Source organism: Armigeres subalbatus, chromosome 3 (assembly GCF_024139115.2).
Source record: "Armigeres subalbatus isolate Guangzhou_Male chromosome 3, GZ_Asu_2, whole genome shotgun sequence".
NCBI classification, from domain to species: Eukaryota; Metazoa; Arthropoda; class Insecta; order Diptera; family Culicidae; genus Armigeres; species Armigeres subalbatus.
The window spans coordinates 161358760-161376562 of record NC_085141.1 but is presented as its reverse complement, the minus strand read 5'-3'; the positions used below and the strand labels follow the sequence as shown (position 1 = coordinate 161376562).

At 44.0% G+C, this 17803-nt stretch overlaps 1 long non-coding RNA gene across 2 annotated transcripts in view; it reads left to right on the top strand.

The window, feature by feature from the left end:
- The first annotated feature begins 8861 nt into the window (after positions 1-8861).
- Positions 8862-17803, top strand: part of LOC134224277 (uncharacterized) — a 66392-nt gene continuing 57450 nt past the window's right edge. The window contains exons 1-5 of one of the 2 annotated variants that reach the window (XR_009982892.1): positions 8862-9000; positions 9194-9234; positions 9602-9785; positions 9845-10009; positions 16513-16796. This is a non-coding gene — a long non-coding RNA (uncharacterized LOC134224277). Of the gene's footprint in view, positions 9001-9193; positions 9235-9601; positions 9786-9844; positions 10010-16512; positions 16797-17803 lie in introns of those variants that run through there. The other variant, XR_009982893.1, reaches the window with a different exon arrangement.

The window sequence follows — 17803 nt, the reverse complement described above, 5'->3', positions numbered from 1 at the left end:
AGGAACTTCCGGAGGAATTCCTCAAGGAACTTCCGGAGGAATTCCTCAAGGAACTTCCGGAGGAATTCCTCAAGGAACTTCCGGAGGAATTCCTCAAGGAACTTCCGGAGGAATTCCTCAAGGAACTTCCGGAGGAATTCCTCAAGGAACTTCCGAGGGATTCCTCAAGGAACTTCCGAGGAATTCCTCAAGAAACTTCCGGAGGAATTCCTCAAGGAACTTCCGGAGGAATTCCTCAAGGAACTTCCGGAGGAATTCCTCAAGGAACTTCCGGAGGAATTCCTCAAGGAACTTCCGGAGGAATTCCTCAAGGAACTTCCGGAGGAATTCCTCAAGGAACTTCCGAGGGATTCCTCAAGGAACTTCCGGAGGAATTCCTCAAGGAACTTCCGGAGGAATTCCTCAAGGAACTTCCGGAGGAATTCCTCAAGGAACTTCCGGAGGAATTCCTCAAGGAACTTCCGGAGGAATTCCTCAAGGAACTTCCGGAGGAATTCCTCAAGGAACTTCCGGAGGAATTCCTCAAGGAACTTCCGGAGGAATTCCTCCAAGAACTTCCGGAGGAATTCCTCAAGGAACTTCCGGAGGAATTCCTCAAGGAACTTCCGGAGGAATTCCTCAAGGAACTTCCGGAGGAATTCCTCAAGGAACTTCCGGAGGAATTCCTCAAGGAACTTCCGGAGGAATTCCTCAAGGAACTTCCGGAGGAATTCCTCAAGGAACTTCAGGAATTCCTCAAGGAATTTCCGGAGGAATTCCTCAAGGAACTTCCGGAGGAATTCCTCAAGGAACTTCCGGAGGAATTCCTCAAGGAACTTCCGGAGGAATTCCTCAAGGAATTTCCGGAGGAATTCCTCAAGGAACTTCAGCAGGAATTCCTCAAGGAACTTCAGGAGGAATTCCTCAAGGAACTTACAAAGGACTTCCTTAAAGAACTTTCGGAGGAATTTCTCAAAGAACTTCCGGAGGAACTTCTCAAGGAACATCCGGAGGAATTCCTCAAGGAACATCCGGAGGAATTCCTCAAGGAACTTTTGGAGGAATTCCTCAAGGAACATCCGGAGGAATTCCTCAAGGAACTTCCGGAGGAATTCCTCAAGGAACTTCCGGAGGAATTCCTCAAGGAACTTCCGGAGGAATTCCTCAAGGAACTTCCGGAGGAATTCCTCAAGGAACTTCCGGAGGAATTCCTCAAGGAACTTCCGGAGGAATTCCTCAAGGAACTTCCGGAGGAATTCCTCAAGGAACTTCCGGAGGAATTCCTCAAGGAACTTCCGGAGGAATTCCTCAAGGAACTTCCGAGGAATTCCTCAAGAAACTTCCGGAGAAATTCCTCAAGAAACTTCCGGAGAAATTCCTCAAGGAACTTCCGGAGGAATTCGTCAAGGAACTTCCGGAGGAATTCCTCAAGGAACTTCCGGAGGAATTCCTCAAGGAACTTCCGGAGGAATTCCTCAAGGAACTTCCGGAGGAATTCCTCAAGGAACTTCCGGAGGAATTCCTCAAGGAACTTCCGGAGGAATTCCTCAAGGAACTTTCGGACGAATTCCTCAAGGAAATTCCGGATGAATTCCTTAAGAAACTTCCGGAGGAATTCCTCAAGGAACTTCGGGTGAAATTCCTCAAGGAGCTTTCGGAGGGATTCCTCAAGGAAATTCCGGAGGGATTCCTCAAGGAAATTCCGGAGGTATTCCTCAAGAAACTTCCGGAGGAATTCCTCAAGGAACTTTCGGACGAATTCCTCAAGGACCTTCCGGATGAATTCCTCAAGGAACTTCCGAATGAATTCCTCAAGGAACTTCCGAATGAATTCCTCAAGGAACTTCCGGGAGAATTCCCCGATGAACTTCCGGAGGAATTCCTTAAGGAACTTCCGGAGGAGTTCCTCAAGGAACTTCCGGAGGAGTTCCTCAAGGAACTTCCGGAGGAGTTCCTCAAGGAACTTCCGGAGGAATTCCTCAAGGAACTTCCGGAGGAATTCCTCAAGGATTTTCCGGAGGAATTCCTCAAGGAACTTCCAGAGAGATTCCTCAAGGAACTTCCAGAGAGATTCCTCAAGGAACTTCCGGAGGAATTCCTCAAGGAACTTCCGGAGGAATTCCTCAAGGAACTTCCGGAGGAATTCCTCAAGGAACTTCCGGAGGAATTCCTCAAGGAACTTCCGGAGGAATTCCTCAAGGAACTTCCGGAGGAATTCCTCAAGGAACTTCCGGAGGAATTCGTCAAGGAACTTCCGGAGGAATTCCTCAAGGAACTTCCGGAGGAATTCCTCAAGGAACTTCCGGAGGAATTCCTCAAGGCTTTTCCGGAGGAATTCCTCAAGGCTTTTCCGGAGGAATTCCTCAAGGCTTTTCCGGAGGAATTCCTCAAGGCTTTTCCGGAGGAATTCCTCAAGGCTTTTCCGGAGGAATTCCTCAAGGATCTTCCGGAGGAATTCCTCAAGGAACTTCCGGAGGAATTCCCCAAGGATTTTCCGGAGGAATTCATCAAGGAACTTCCGGAGGAATTCCTCAAGGAACTTCCGGAGGAATTCCTCAAGGAACTTCCAGAGGGATTCCTCAAGGAACTTCCGGAGGAATTCCTCAAGGAACTTCCGGAGGAATTCCTCAAGGAACTTCCGGAGGAAGTCCTCAAGGAACTTCCGGAGGAATTCGTCAAGGAACTTCCGGAGGAATTCCTCAAGGAACTTCCGGAGGAATTCCTCAAGGAACTTCCGGAGGAATTCCTCAAGGAAGTCCCGGAGGAATTCCTCATGGAACTTCCGGAGGAATTCCTCAAGGAACTTCCGGAGGAATTCTTCAAGGAACTTCCGGAGGAATTCTTCAAGGAACTTCCGGAGGAATTGTTCAAAGAACTTCCGGAGGAATTAGCCAAGGAACATCCGGAGGAATTCCTCAAGGAACATCCGGAGGAATTCCGCAAGGAACTCCCAGAGGAATTTCTCAAGGAACTTCCGGAGGAATTCTTCAAGGAACTTCCGGAGGAATTCCGCAAGAAACTTTCGGAGGAATTCCTTAAGGAACTTTCTGAGGAACTGCTTAAGGTACTTCCGGAGGAATTCTTCAAGAAATATTCCGGTGGAATTCCTCAAAGAACTAACGGAGGAGGAATTCTTCAAGGAACTTACAACAAGGTTTCTCGAAGTAATTCATAATTCGTCCAGAAGTTCCTCATGGAACTACACCTCAAGTTCCTCCTGGAGTTCTTCCAAGTGTTTCTTGTGAAATTCCACCAGGAGTTCTTCCTGATATTCCACCAGGAGTTCCCACTGGAACTCCTCCAAAAGTTGCTCCTGGAGCTCCTCCTGGAATTCCTCCAGGAGTTCCTCCAGAAGTTCTTCCAGGAATTCGTGCAGAACTTCTTCCTGGGATTCCTGCTGGAATTTTTCCAGGAGTTCCTTCAGGAATTCCTATAGGAGTTCCTCATGATATTCCTCTAGGAGTTCCTCCTGGAATTCATTCAGGAATTCCTATTGGAATTTCTCCAGGTGTTCACTTTAGAATTTCTCAGGAGTTGCTCCTGAAGTTCCTCCAAAAATTCCTCCAAAAGTTCCTCTTGGTATTCCTCTAGGAGTTCCTTCTGGAATTCCTCCAAAAGTTCCTCCTGCAATTCCCACAGAAGTTCATCCTGGAATGCCTCGAGAAGTTCTTCCGGAGGAATTCCTCAAGAAACTTCAGGAATTCCTCAAGGAACTTCCGGATAAATTCTTCAAGAAACTTCCGGAGGAACTCCTCAAGGAACTTCCGGAATAATTCCTCGAGGAACTTCCGGAGGAATTCCTCAAGGAACTTCTGGAGGAATTCCTCGAAGCACTTCCGGAGGAATTCCTGATGGAACTTCCGGAGGAATTCCTCAAGGAATTTCCGGAGGAATTCCTCAAGGAACTTCCGGAGGAATTCCTCAAGGAACTTCCGGAGGAATTCCTCAAGGAACTCCCAGAGGAAATTCTCAAGGAACTTTTGGAGGAATTTTTGCGGAATTGAATTGAATTCCTCCGGAAGTTCCTTGAGGAATTCCTCCGGAAGTTCCTTGAGGAATTCCTCCGGAAGTTCCTTAAGGAATTCCTGCGGAAGTTCCTTGAGGAATTCCTCCGGATGTTCCTTGGGGAATTAAGAATCAAGGAACTTCCGGATGGATTCTTCAAGAAACTTCCGGAGGAATTCCTCAAGGAACTTCCGGAATAATTCGTCGAGGAACTTCCGGAGGAATTCCTCAAGGAACTTCTGGAGGAATTCCTCAAGGCACTTCCGGAGGAATTCCTCAAGGAACTTCCGGAGGAATTCCTCAAGGAACTCCCAGAGGAAATTCTCAAGGAACTTCCGGAGGAATTCCTCAAGGAACTCCCAGAGGAAATTCTCAAGGAACTTCCGGAGGAATTCTTCAAGGAACTTTCGGAGGAATTTTTGCGGAATTGAATTGAATTCCTCCGGAAGTTCCTTGAGGAATTCCTCCGGAAGTTCCTTGAGGAATTCCTCCGGAAGTTCCTTGAGGAATTCCTCCGGAAGTTCCTTAAGGAATTCCTGCGGAAGTTCCTTGAAGAATTCCTCCGGATGTTCCTTGGGGAATTCCTCCGGAAGTTCCTTGAGGAATTCATCCGAAAGTTCCTTGAGGAATTCCTCCGGAAGTTCCTTGAGGAATACCTCCGGAATTCCCTTTAGGAATCCCTCCGAAAGTTCCTCCAGGAATTCCTCCGGAAGCTCCTTGAGGAATTTCTCCGGAAGTTCCTTGAGGAATTCCTCCGGAAGTTCTTTGAGGAATTCCTCCGAAAGTTCCTTGAGGAATTCCTCCGGAAGTTTCTTGAGGAATTCATCCGGAAGCTCCTTGAGGAATTCCTGAAGTTTCTAGAGAAATTCCTCCAGAAGAACTTCTCGAGGCATTCCAGGATGAACTTCTGTGAGAATTGCAGGAAAATCTTTAAGGAATACTAAGAGGAACTTTTGGAGAAATGGAACCTCCGGAGGAATTCCTCATGAAACATCCAAAAGAATTCCTCATGGAACTTCCTGAGGAATTCCTCATGGAACTTCCGGAGGAATTCCTCATAGAACTTTCGGAGGAATCCCTCATGGAACTTCCGGAGGAATTCCTCCATGGAACTTCCGGAGGAATTTCTCATGGAACTTCTGGAGGATTTTCTCAAGAAACTTCCGGAGTAATTCTTCATGGAACTTCCGGAGAAATTCCTCATGAAACTTCCGAAAGAATCCTAGGGAACTTTTGGAGGAATTTCTCCGGAATTTCCTTGAGGAGTCGTAAAGAAATTTCCGGAGGAACTTCCAAAGGAGTTCCTGGAGAAACTTTCGGAGGATTTCCTAGAGGAACTTTTTTGAAGAATTCCTGGATGATCTTTCCAAGAAACATCTGGAGGAATTCCTGGTGGAACTTCCAAAGGAATTCCTGGGGGAACTTCCAAAGGAATTCCTGGAGGAACTCCCGGAGGATTTTCTGGGGATTTTTTGAAGGAATTCTTGTAGAAACTTTTAAAAGAGTTCCTAGAGGGACTTCCGAAGGAACTTCCATGGGAATTCCTAAAAGATATTTCTATGGAATTCCTGGAGGAACTTTCCGATGTGTTCCTCGATGAATTTCCGGAGGAACTTCCTGAAGGAACTTCCGGAAGAATTCCCTGGGGAACTTCCGGAGGATTTTTTGAGGAATTGCCGGAGAAATTCCTGAAGAAACTTTCGGAGGATTTTCTGGAGGAACTTCCGAAGGATTTTCGGGAGGAGCTTCAGGAGGAAATTTCGGAGGATTTTCTGGAGCAACCGAGGCAATCTTGAAGAAACTTCAGCAGGAACTTCCGAAGAATTCCTAAAGGAACTTCTTAAGGAACTCTTGGAGGAACGCCCATATGAATTCCTGCAGGAACTTTCAAAGCAATTCCTGGAGTAACTTCCGAAGGAATTTCTGGAGGAATTTTGGAAGGAATTCAATAATTAACTACCGAAAGAATTGCTGGAGAAACTTTCGAAGGAATTTCTGGATGAACTTCCGAAGGAATTCGTGGAGGTACTACGCGGAGATTTTTTTTACGATTTTCCGTAGGAATTCCTAGAGGTACTACCGTTGGAATGGCTGGAGAAACTTACGCAAGAATTCTTAGAGGGACTCCCTCGAGAAAGCTTAGAGAATTTTTTAAGGAATTACCTGATTTTTTTTTCCACGGTTCCACCAGAATTCGACCAGTAATGTCACAGAAATTCTTCCACAATTTCAGAAGAAATCCTTCAGACATTCCCCGGGAATTCTCTTCAAAAAAATCTCCCTGCATTCTCCAACAGCTCCTGAGTAACTTTCTAGGAATTTCCCAAGAATTTCGCATGAAGCTCCACAAGACATCTTGCAGGAACTCACCAGGAGTTTCTCCAAGTATTTACAAGGAATCCATCCAGACATTACTCAAGAGCTTATCCAAGAATCGCCGGAGCGTTTCTTCAAAAATTTGGGCAGCACTTCCAGGTATAATAATATTACCAGAAATTCATGAAATAATCTTTCAGGAATCATCCAGGAGCTCCACAGAAAACCCTTGTGAAACTCGCTTTGGATACCTTAAGAAATTTTTCCAGGTATTCAAATTTATTTCCTGATTTTATACTAGCTTTATAGATCAATGAACCGTGTTCGTTAATGAAGATTGATAGGAAAGATTACAAAGTGCATAAGAATAATGCTCGGTAGTCGATAGCAGAGAGATGTTCTTCAGCCGTGGCTACGAACTCAAAAATGGTAACTTGGCTTAGAAACCTCGCGTTTAATTTCTGCGAATATGCTAAATGAGCACTAAGCCGCGAGACAGCAATTTCCCAGAGGATGTAATGCCTACCAAGAAAAAATCAAAACTCAAAGAAATCAATACCATTACCTATCATTTTGAAGACTTCCTAAAAATAAAACAATAATCCTAACGTATTTGTGTATGAGATTAAGAAAATATATGTTTATTATCTGGGTGGTGCGGATAGAATCGATTTGGTTGTCAAACTGAAGCCAAAATTTTCTATTGTGCCGGAGCCAAACATTGAAGATTGTGGTTATGTTCGTTTCAGATTCTATATTGAGAAGTATTGTTATTATTTGGGAAAACAAATAAAAATAAACTTAGTTTGAGTTTTGTATTATTTGTAACAAATATTTTCACATTACATTTCGAGTGGAAAATTAGTAGGAATGCAATTTAAAAGCACTCGTTATGAAATTTCACGAGAGCAGAAATTTCATGGAGCTGAAATGTATGTAAATCATCAAAAAGTCATGTAGAGTCTTGCGCATTTGTGCGCCTCCATGCAGCATGGAAAGAGAAATTCGAAGAGCGGGAAATGTTTGACAGCTAAGTAACTGCAAAATAATTTTGCTTATGGGATTGATTTCAAAATATCCCGCTACTCGCTTGAAAACAGAAAAGCGGCTCTATCCGCAGCACCCAGTTTATTATTATAAATATAACATGATTTCTAATCTAACTAATCAATAGAAATAAATCGATCGACGGAAGTAGCAGCAGGGCATCCTGGGGTCAAAGAGGCAGACTCGCGAGAATCGTTCTCTGTTAGTCGTCGGCACGTCAGCGGAAAAGACCAATGACAATACCAGTCCGGCAATCAGCACCGGCACCGTCCTCTATTCGTCGGAGCGCCGGTGTACCTCGGGTCACAAGATTCATTTTTCACTATACATGCACTGTCCTGGCACTGCGGTCAGTTCTGGGTTCCTTTAGAAAATCAGCGCTTTCGCAATGCTATGTATTTTCTATGATGACGGATATTTCCTCTAACGCTCTTCCGGTCGTAAGTTGATAAATACTGGATGAACCCTTCCGGCCATCAAAAATCGTGGATACTTCCCTTTGTGGATTTCGAAGAATCTGTACCATCTTTTCGTTGGTTGATATGAATTTCTGCCTGTTAAAGAATATGGGTAAATGAAAGTGAGTATGAAAATGCTTTAAAAAGCATCTATTTAAATTTTTTCCCTACGGGAGTTATTTATATACTATTAATTAACTTACCAATATTGTATATGGCTGAAGCGATGCGGATGAAATAAGGAATTCTGGAATCTTCCGAATTTTCCACTTGCCTTTGCTGATTGCCACTTGTTTATGTTTTGGGTCTGTCCGCCGTGAAATTATATTGACAAGAAGGTAAACTAGTGTGCGTTTCATCGAAAATTCAAGCATGCAGCCACTCCAAGAAAATCTCGGATTATCTTAATACGCCAAAAACGGCGTATTAAGTTGAAATCCGAGATTAAAAACGCGTATTATATCGCTTGGTGCTTAACGAAATCGAGGATAATACGAGATTCTCGTATTATCCTCGTTGGAGCTTACCGCCATTAATTAAGCATAATTTGCCATCAATGTTACGGGACGGTTACAGGACGACGGCAAAGGAGACAAAAACGCGGATTTCTGACTACGGGACAGCAGGCGGACAATCCTCAATATATAATTCAAAGTGCAAGTTTAACTCCTTTTGTTTTCTGGTGACTTGGAGAGCCGCGATGTGCAATGGCCAAAAAAGGTTCAGGTAAACCGGTTGCTTTTTTGATACCGCTGTTCGAAAAAGTAAAACGAAAGATCAAGTAAGCTGAAGTTCTCCAGGATTTTAAAAAGATTGAAGCCATTCGATGGATTCCCAGTTTGCGGCCATTCACATCCTGCTGGATGTGATCTTTGTCATGGCCTGTAGGCAAAATCAAAAGTGCCACCGTCTTTTTGAAATGGGTTTCGGCGAGCAACTGACGGAGACCTTGCAAAGGATGCCCGAGGCAAAATATATGAATCTGTTCCGTACAACGCTGCCGAAGTTGCTGGCAGCTGCTTGTCGACTTTGCGAAGGCTGGCTTGAGCAACCAATGCTGATGCGATCGGATGTAGAGTCTGAAACTCCGGAAGCCCTGGATTTGAACTTCGCTTGTAGGTTGGTCGAACGATTTGCTTCGTGAGGTGAGTCCGAAGGTCAAACACGGCACCATCACGTTGAATTGATTTCTCTGGTGAGTATTTAGTAGGTTATTCAGTTTACAAGCTTAATCACTTTTTGAGGAGTAGGTATACAAATGTCAAAATCCGCACATCTTAATCTCGTTTAATTTATATCAAGTGATAAAGCTCGTAAGCTGAACAGACACATAATAATAAAAGTGGATTATTTGGAAACGTTGATTAAAGTCTTTCCATTTCTTACAGATCCAGATTTTTAGTATGTTTGCTGATGGAAAATAAATATGGTGAGTATTCATTAGGGTATAATGTAAAATAGTAAATATAGGGGAAATGACGGCGTCGGTAGGTTTTGTTCTATTATTGCCAGGAGGGTTTTTGTTGACCAAATTTTATGAAATGTGGCCACAATATGCCTTGATATGCAGAGAATTGTTAGGCTAAATATGAGCATAATTTGTTATAGAAAAACCCTCTGACAATAATAGAACAAAACCTGCCGAAGCCGTCATTTCCCCTAGTTACAGTATTACAGCATAATAAAAACATTTTTCTATGAAATTTTATTTAAAGATATCTATTACTAATTATTTTACCCTATTTGTTCTGATTATAAATAATTGTAGTTTATATTCCATTTCCTTTTTTTTTCAGGCTAATCACGGTGTACCTCCGACAACTATACGCAGTCTATACGAAGGGGGCGTACATCATCTTTCTGATCGTACCTCTCTGCTCACATAGGACCTTCTCATGCTTGTCAGATCGCTATCAGGAACCATTAACCACGGGATACAATTTGTACTGTAAAAGGAAAAGTCCATAATAATCTAGCTTGGTAAGTTTTCATATACCTACTACTACATAAGAGTTTACTTTTTATCCCTATTTTTCCAGATTTTACATTTACGTGCACGGCGTGTTTGAAACGACTATCGAGAAATCTGACTTGCTCCACCGCGCAATGCAACGGGTTCGAATGCTGGTTGAAAGGAATCACTTTGCTACCACTTGATCTATTGGAACTCCTAAAGAATGACCTGACCGGACCGGAAGTGTAACGTAAGTGCATAGTAATAAGTTAGATCTCCAAATGATTTTCTCAACATATTCGATCCCGAACGGAGTACTTCTATGATTCAAAACAGAAACGGATACGAATTGAACATCTTTGATTTTTTTTAAATTATGGATGGTACTCGTGAAGGATTTGCAATTAATACTTGCAATCCGTTAATAGAAATTCTAGGGAATAGTTTGGGGACTCAAGGAAACTGTTTGGGATTTCAAGCGTTTTTTTGATGGGTTCGAAGCAAAATCCTCAGGGAATACCGAACTGAATCTTTTGGGGATTACCAGCAGTATCCTTAAGGAAATGTTTGGGAATTCCGGCTAGGATATTGTGGTGAATCCGAACAGAATCTTTTGTGGATTCCAAGTGGAATACTGTGAGTTTTCGAGCGTATTCCTTCAGAGTGGAATCTTTGAGTGATTTCGATTGAAATCCTTTGGGGATCACGAGCGGAATCCTTTGAGAATTCCGGAAGAATTATTTTGGGGTTCAGAATATTTTTTGGATGCTAAGTTTAACTTTTGTGGTGCGTTCCGAGCGAATAGTTTGGGGATTTCCAGCGGAATGCTTATTATGAGATTTCGAGCGAAATTCTTTGGGAATCCCAGATAAGATTTCCATCTAATTTTGGCATGCCGCACTGTATTCTTTTGGATCCCGGAACGATATCTTTTTTGGACGAAAATGAAATCCCTCGAGGATTCTGCAGAAATGCTTTGGGAGTTCTAATCATAATCCTCATGGGAAACCTCTGTACGCTCCGAGCGGAATCTTTTAGGGATTCTAAGTGGAATTGTTTGTGGATTCCAAAGGAAATCTTTTAGGGATTCAGAATGGAATGCTCTGGAGATTCCGAGCGAAATCCCTTGTAGGTAACAAGCGGAATGTTTTGTGTATTTCGAGCACAGTCCATTGGTGATTAGGAACGGAATCCTCTGAAAATTCTGAACGGGATCCATTTGGAGCTCCGGCCGGAATATTTTGAGAATTTCGAACAGGATCTTACTTTACTCTGTTATGAACATGCCTTGCATAACAAGTAAAATACCAAAGAACTAATACCAAAAAGTAAAGTAAAATACTTCAGGTATAATAGTTTTTGTTATTACAAGTGGGCTCCGTGGCCGTGCGGTTTGCCTGACGTCAATCATCTAAACGCATGTGCTGTGGAGTGTGGGTTCGATTCCCGCCCCGGTAAGGAGAACTTTTCGTAAAGCGAAAGTTCTCCACTGGTCCGCTGGGTGTTGCGTAAATGTCCTTGTCCGTTGTCTCATGCTAGATGTTAAGTGTTCAGTCTGTGCGACCTCTGGTCGAAGACGGTGATTCTGTCTTTTTTTTTAAATACCAAACGCATAACAAATTATTATTGGTTTGGTATTAAAATACCCAAGCATGTTATGTCTGATATATTTTGCATATTAATTTTTGGTATTTTACCTCTTATACAAGGCAACTTCATTCCAAGTTTTGTTATCGAGGTCGTCGCTCCTGCTTGGAAAGCGGAATCTTTCAGCGGTTTCGAGCAAAAAACTTTCTGGGATTCTGAGCGAAATCCTTTGGGGATTTTGAGCAGAATCTTTAGAAGATTCTGAACGAAATCTTTTGGGGTTTCCAAAAGGAAACCTGTGGGTGCTCCGAGGATTCTGAGCAGATTTTTTTGGGATCAAGAACGGAATCCTTTGAAGATACCAAGTAGAATCTCTGGGGAATCAGGACGGAATACTTTAAGAATTTTGAACGAAATCCTTACTGATTCTGAACAAAAATATTGATGATTCCGAACGGAGTTCTGAAAGAGTTCCGAATGGAATCCTTTGAGCACAGACAAACAGACATAAAACTCGTCAAATTTCCATCGTTCAGTGATTTACTTCTTCTTCTTCTTCAATGCCAATGAACATCCCCCTGGGACATTGCCGCCTCGCAGCTTAGTGTTCAATTAGCACTTCCACAGTTATTAACTGCGAGATTTCTAAGCCAAGTTACCATTTCTGCATTCGTATGTCATGCGGCTAACACGATGATACTTTTATGCCCAAGGAAGTCGAAACAATTTCCAATCCGAAAATTGTTTAGACCGGCACCGGGAATCGAACCCAGCCACCCTCAGCATGGTCTTGCTTTGTAGCCGCGCATCTTACCGCACGGCTAAGGAGGGCCCCTCAGTGATTTACTGGTCGATTCAAATAATCATTAGTTGGCCAATCGATCACTCGTGGCGCGCGCATCGGATTTGCTTGAGTTTGACGTTTGCTCACTACCGCCATCTGGTTCGTGATTTGCCCAACTGGTGACACCTGTTCCAGAAATGGCCTTCAACAGGTTTCTTTGAAGTTGCCAGTTCAATATTTTCGCCCCATATTAGCAATATGGGTATCCAACTTCAGCATTTTGCAAGACAAGTGGGATTATGCCTTCGAAAGTTCCTTCTTCTGGAACTTCCGGAGGAATTTCCGGAGGAACTTTCGGAAGAATTCCAGTAGGAACTTCCGGAAGAATTCCAGGAGGAACTTCCGGAGGAATTCCCAGAGGAACTTCCGGAGGAATTCCCAGAGAAACTTCCGGAGGAATTGCCGGAGGAACTTCCGGAGGAATTCCAGGAGGAATTCCCGGAGGAACTTCCGGAGGAATTCCCGGAGGAACTTCCAGAGGAACTTCCGGAAGAATAACCAGAGGAACTTCCGGAAGAATTCCCAGAGGAACTTCCGGAGGAATTCCCAGAGGAACTTCCGGAGGAATTCCCTGAAGAACTTCCGGAGGAATTCCCGGAGGAACTTCCGGAGGAATTCCCGGAGGAACTTCCGGAGGAATTCCCGGAGGGACTTCCGGAGGAATTCCCGGAGGAACTTCCGGAGGAATTCCCGGAGGAACTTCCGGAGGAATTCCCGGAGGAACTTCCGGAGGAATTCCCGGAGGAACTTCCGGAGGAGCTTCCGGAGGAACTTCCGGAGGAACTTCCGGAGGAACTTCCGGAGGAACTTCCGGAGGAACTTCCGGAGGAATTCCCGGAGGAACTTCCGGAGGAATTCCCGGAGGAACTTCCGAAGGAATTCCCGGAGGAACTTCCGAAGGAATTCCCGGAGGAACTTCCGGAGGAATTCCCGGAGGAACTTCCGGAGGAATTCCCGGAGGAACTTCCGGAGGAATTCCCGGAGGAACTTCCGGAGGAACTTCCGGAGGAACTTCCGAGGGAATTCCTGAAGGAACTTTCAAAGGAATTCCCGGAGGAACTTCCGGAGGAATTCCCGGATGAACTTCCGGAGGAATTCTCGGAGAAACTTCCGTAGGAATTCATGGATGAACTTCCGGAGGACTTCATGGAGGAACTTCCGGAGGAATTCCAGGAGGAAGTTCCGGAGGAATTCTCGGAGGAACTTCCGGAGGAATTCCCGGAGGAATTCCGGGGGAACATCCGGAGGAATTCCGGAGGAGCTTCCAGAGGAATTCCGGGGGAACTTCCGGAGGAATTCCCGGAGGAACTTCCGGAGGAATTCCCGGAGGAACTTCCGGAGGAATTCCCAGGAGGAACTTCGGAGGAATTCCCGGAGGAACTTCCGGAGGAATTCCGGGGGAACTTCCGGAGTAATTCCGGGGGAACTTCCGGAGGAATTCCGGGGGAATTTCCGGAGGAATTCCCGGATGAACTTCCGGAAGAATTCCCGGAAGAACTTCCGGAGGAATTCCCAGAGGAACTTCCGGAGGAATTCCGGAGGAACTTCCGGAGGAATTCGGAGGAACTTCCGGAGGAATTCCGGAGGAACTTCCGGAGGAATTCTGGAGGAACTTCCGGAGGAATTCCGGATGAACTTCCGAAGAATTCCCGGAAGAACTTCCGAGGAATTCCCGGAGGAATTCCTGGAGGAACTTCCGAGGAATTCGGAGGAACTTCCTGAGGAATTCCCGCAAGAACTGCCAGAGGAATTCCCAGAGGAACTTTCGGAGGAACTTCAGGAGCAATTCCCGGAGGAACTTCCGAAAGAATTTCCGGAGGAACTTCCGGAAGAACTTCCGGAGGAACTTCCGGAAGAACTTCCGGAGGAACTTCCGGAAGAACTTCCGGAGGAACTTCTGGAAGAACTTCCGGAGTAACTTCCGGAAGAACTTCCGGAGTAACTTCCGGAAGAACTTCCGGAGGAATTCCCGGAAGAACTTACGAAGGAATTCCCGGAGGAATTCCCGGAAGAACTTCCGGAGGAATTCCCGGAAGAACTTCCGGAGGAATTCCCGGAAGAACTTCCGGAGGAATTCCCGGAGGAACTTCCGGAGGAATTGCTGGAGGAATTCCTGGAGGAACTTCCGGAGGAATTCCTAGAGGAACTTCCGCAGGAATTCCTGGAGGAACTTCCGGAGGAATTTCCGGATGAACTTCCGGAGGAATTCCCGGAGGAACTTTTGGAGGAATTCCCGGAGGAACTTTCGGAGGAATTCCCGGAGGAGCTTCCGGAGGAACTTTCAGAGGAATTCCCGGAGGAACTTCCGGAGGAATTCCCGGAGGAACTTCCGGAGGTATTCCCGGAGGAATTCCGGCAAGATCTTCCGGAGGAATTCCCAGAGGAATTTTCGGAGGAACTTCCGGAGGAATTCCTGGAGGAACTTCCGGAGGAATTCCCGGATGAACTTCCGGAGGAATTCCCGGAGGAACTTTTGGAGGAATTCCCGGAGGAACTTCCGGAGGAATTCCCGGAGGAGCTTCCGGACGAATTCCCGGAGGAATTTCCGGAGGAATTCCCGGAGGAACTTTTGGAGGAATTCCGGAGGAACTTTCGGAGGAATTCCTGGAGAAGTTTCTGGAGGAACTTTCAGAGGAATTCGGAAGAACTTCCGGAGGAATTCCCGGAGGAACTTCCGGAGGAATTCCCGCAAGAACTTCCGGAGGAATTCCCAGAGGAACTTTCGGAGGAACTTCCGGAGGAATTCCCGAAGGAACTTCCGGAGGAATTCCGGGAGGAACTTCCGGAGGAATTCCCGGAGGAACTTCCGGAGGAATTCCCGGAGGAACTTCCGGAGGAATTCCCGGAGGAACTTCCGGAGGAATTCCCGGAGGAACTTCCGGAGGAATTCCCGGAGGAACTTCCGGAGGAATTCCCGGAGGAATTTTGGCGGGCTTCTGTCGCTCTCATCGCTTCTTTTCTGCTCTGCGCGGTGTTGACTACTCTCCCGAAATGGTAATTTTTGTGTGGAATTTGGAAAACTACCTTCAAAATTTAATGCGGTCACATACTTGGTCACATATATACTTTTTATTACATCAAAATGATCGTTGAGAAATTTCAAAACTTTTGTCAGTTGGGTTTTGCAAAATTCGGTTCCTCAAATCATCGGAGAGAGGTACTGAGAAACGAAAATTTTAGTTGTCCAGTCGGAATCTCTAAAATATTCCCGGCGAAATCTCGCTTAACTTTTCAAAAGGACCTAAGTAACATTTTTTTCATGAATTAATTTGAATAGCGCAATCAACAGAACAACATGAAAGCTATTGATTGCAGTATTCAAAAAAAATCATGAAAAAATGTTACTTAGGTCCTTTTGAAAAGTTAAGCGAGAAATCTCTTAAGATTTTCGATCGGAATTCTTGAATGTTTCCCATCGCAATCCTTAAATGAATAAAAACGCTAATTAGTTCCTGTCGGAATCCTTAAAGAATTTCCATTGGAATCCCTAAAAAATTCTCGTCGGAATCCTGCGAGGATTTCCGTCCAAATCCCCCAAGGATTCCCATCGGGATCTCTGAAGGATTCCCGTAAGGATTTTTAAAAGATTTCCGTCGGAATCCCTCAAGTATGCGCGTCCTGCGCGTCAGAACCCTCAAAGGATTCCCTTCAAAATCCATTATGGATTCCCGTTGGAATCTGTTTGAATTCCCGTCGACATCTCTGAAGATTTCCCATCGGAAATCCTAAATGTTTCCCATCGCAATCCCTAAAAGAGTCCCGCTGGAATCCCCAAAATATTCCACTCGGAAGCCCTAAAGGATTCCCGTCAAAATTACACAAGGATTCTGCGGAATCCCTCAAGGATTCAAGTCGGCAACCTTTAATCATTCCCGTTGGAGTCTTTGGAAGTTTCCCATCGGAATTGCAATCCCTTAATGATTCCCATCAAAATCGCTGTTATTTTAGTATTGAAATTAGTGGATTCAGAAGGGGTCTCCAGTAGCCTTGCGAGCAACGGCGTATGATTCCCAATCCGGGGATAACGAGTTCAATTCTTGGTCTGGTCTAGGATGTTTTCGGGTTGGAAACTTTCTCGACACCCTGGGCATAGTGTATCCTTGTACTTGTCACACAAGATACGTACTCATGCAATGGCGGACATAGAAAAGCTTTAAATTAATAACTGAGGAAATGCTAATAGAATACTAATTTGAAAAACAGGCCAAGTTCCAGCTGGAATGTAGAGCCATTGAAGAAGAGGAAGAAGAAGATTCAGAATTTGAACCTGAAATCCATAAAAGTTCAGATCAACTGTGTAATCAATGGATTTTCTTTTATAGGACCTTGGACGGTAAATCTACAGAGAGAATTGGTGCGTCTGTGCATGAAGGTCATTAATTCAACTGCTCCGCTAGGAATTTACAATCAGCATGTAGCCTTTAGCCGTGTGTACTGCAGATGGGATTCTGGCATTTCCGTAGCTGAATGAAACCTTCTCTTTACGTGAGAAAATGGACGCCCGATGGTGTGGCACATCTGGCTGCGCGATTTAGAAAAGATATAATTGTTTATTGTTTAATATGTTTTTATCAAAATATTCTATAGAAATATATTTATAACAGAATTAAGTGATACAAATAACTTTATGAAAGAAAACTACCATAAAAACTTAATTTAACGATTTTAAAAGTACTTTTTGAATCACATTCTTTTACATTGCTCTGATTACGTCGTCCAATTTATTACGTCGATACGAAATTACATCGCTCCTGTTTATTACACAGGAGGCTATGGTGTACATCGCCCAGTGTAATAATCAACAGTCGATCACGGAGAAAAAACGATCTAGTTTGAAACAACCAAAATGTTGGTTGAATTTCAAACTAAACTTTTAGTTGTTGTTAAGTCTAGTTTGTTTAATTTAAAACTCGAAAAATAATTTGGAACAAACAACTTTTTTGATTTGTTTCTACCTTTAAATGTATGGTTAATACAACCTTGATTATGCTTGTTTCAATCAAGGATTTTAGTTAGTTTCAATCATAAATTGGGTTGTATTTAATTTCGATGTGTTTCATAATTTAAATTAGGTTTCTAGGTTATTTCAACTAATTTAACAACCTAATTTAACCTAAATTGTTGCTTGTTAAAAAAAAAACCTGAAAATCAGTTTGAGATAAACTAATATTCTAGAGGTTGTCATTTCCCAGCGCGCTCCGTCAATCATATTTGTGTTGAGCTTTCAAGTGAGTCTAAATTTTCGGTAGGCTAAGCGTCGATCGTTACAGTTTCCTGTGCCATCGTGGACGTTTCAGGCATCCTTTGGAGCTGGCAAGGGGTTTAATAGGAAGATCTGTGCTTGGAACTGGCTATCTACATATGTAAGTTAAATCTCCGTAGAAACAGGCGAATTTAAATTCAATTTTTTGTTTACTCTACAGGCGATCCATTCATCTTTCGACCGAGTAAGTGACACTAAAACATTTTGCTGTGGAATAGGATCGGTTTCCGGGATGTTGAAACTAGGGAGCGGTGGGAAGTCTGAAGCAGTGCTTTAACCCCAGAAGATATTTTTACCCATTATACTATTGTGGAATATTCCGATCGTTGTCGGATTAACTCATCATATGC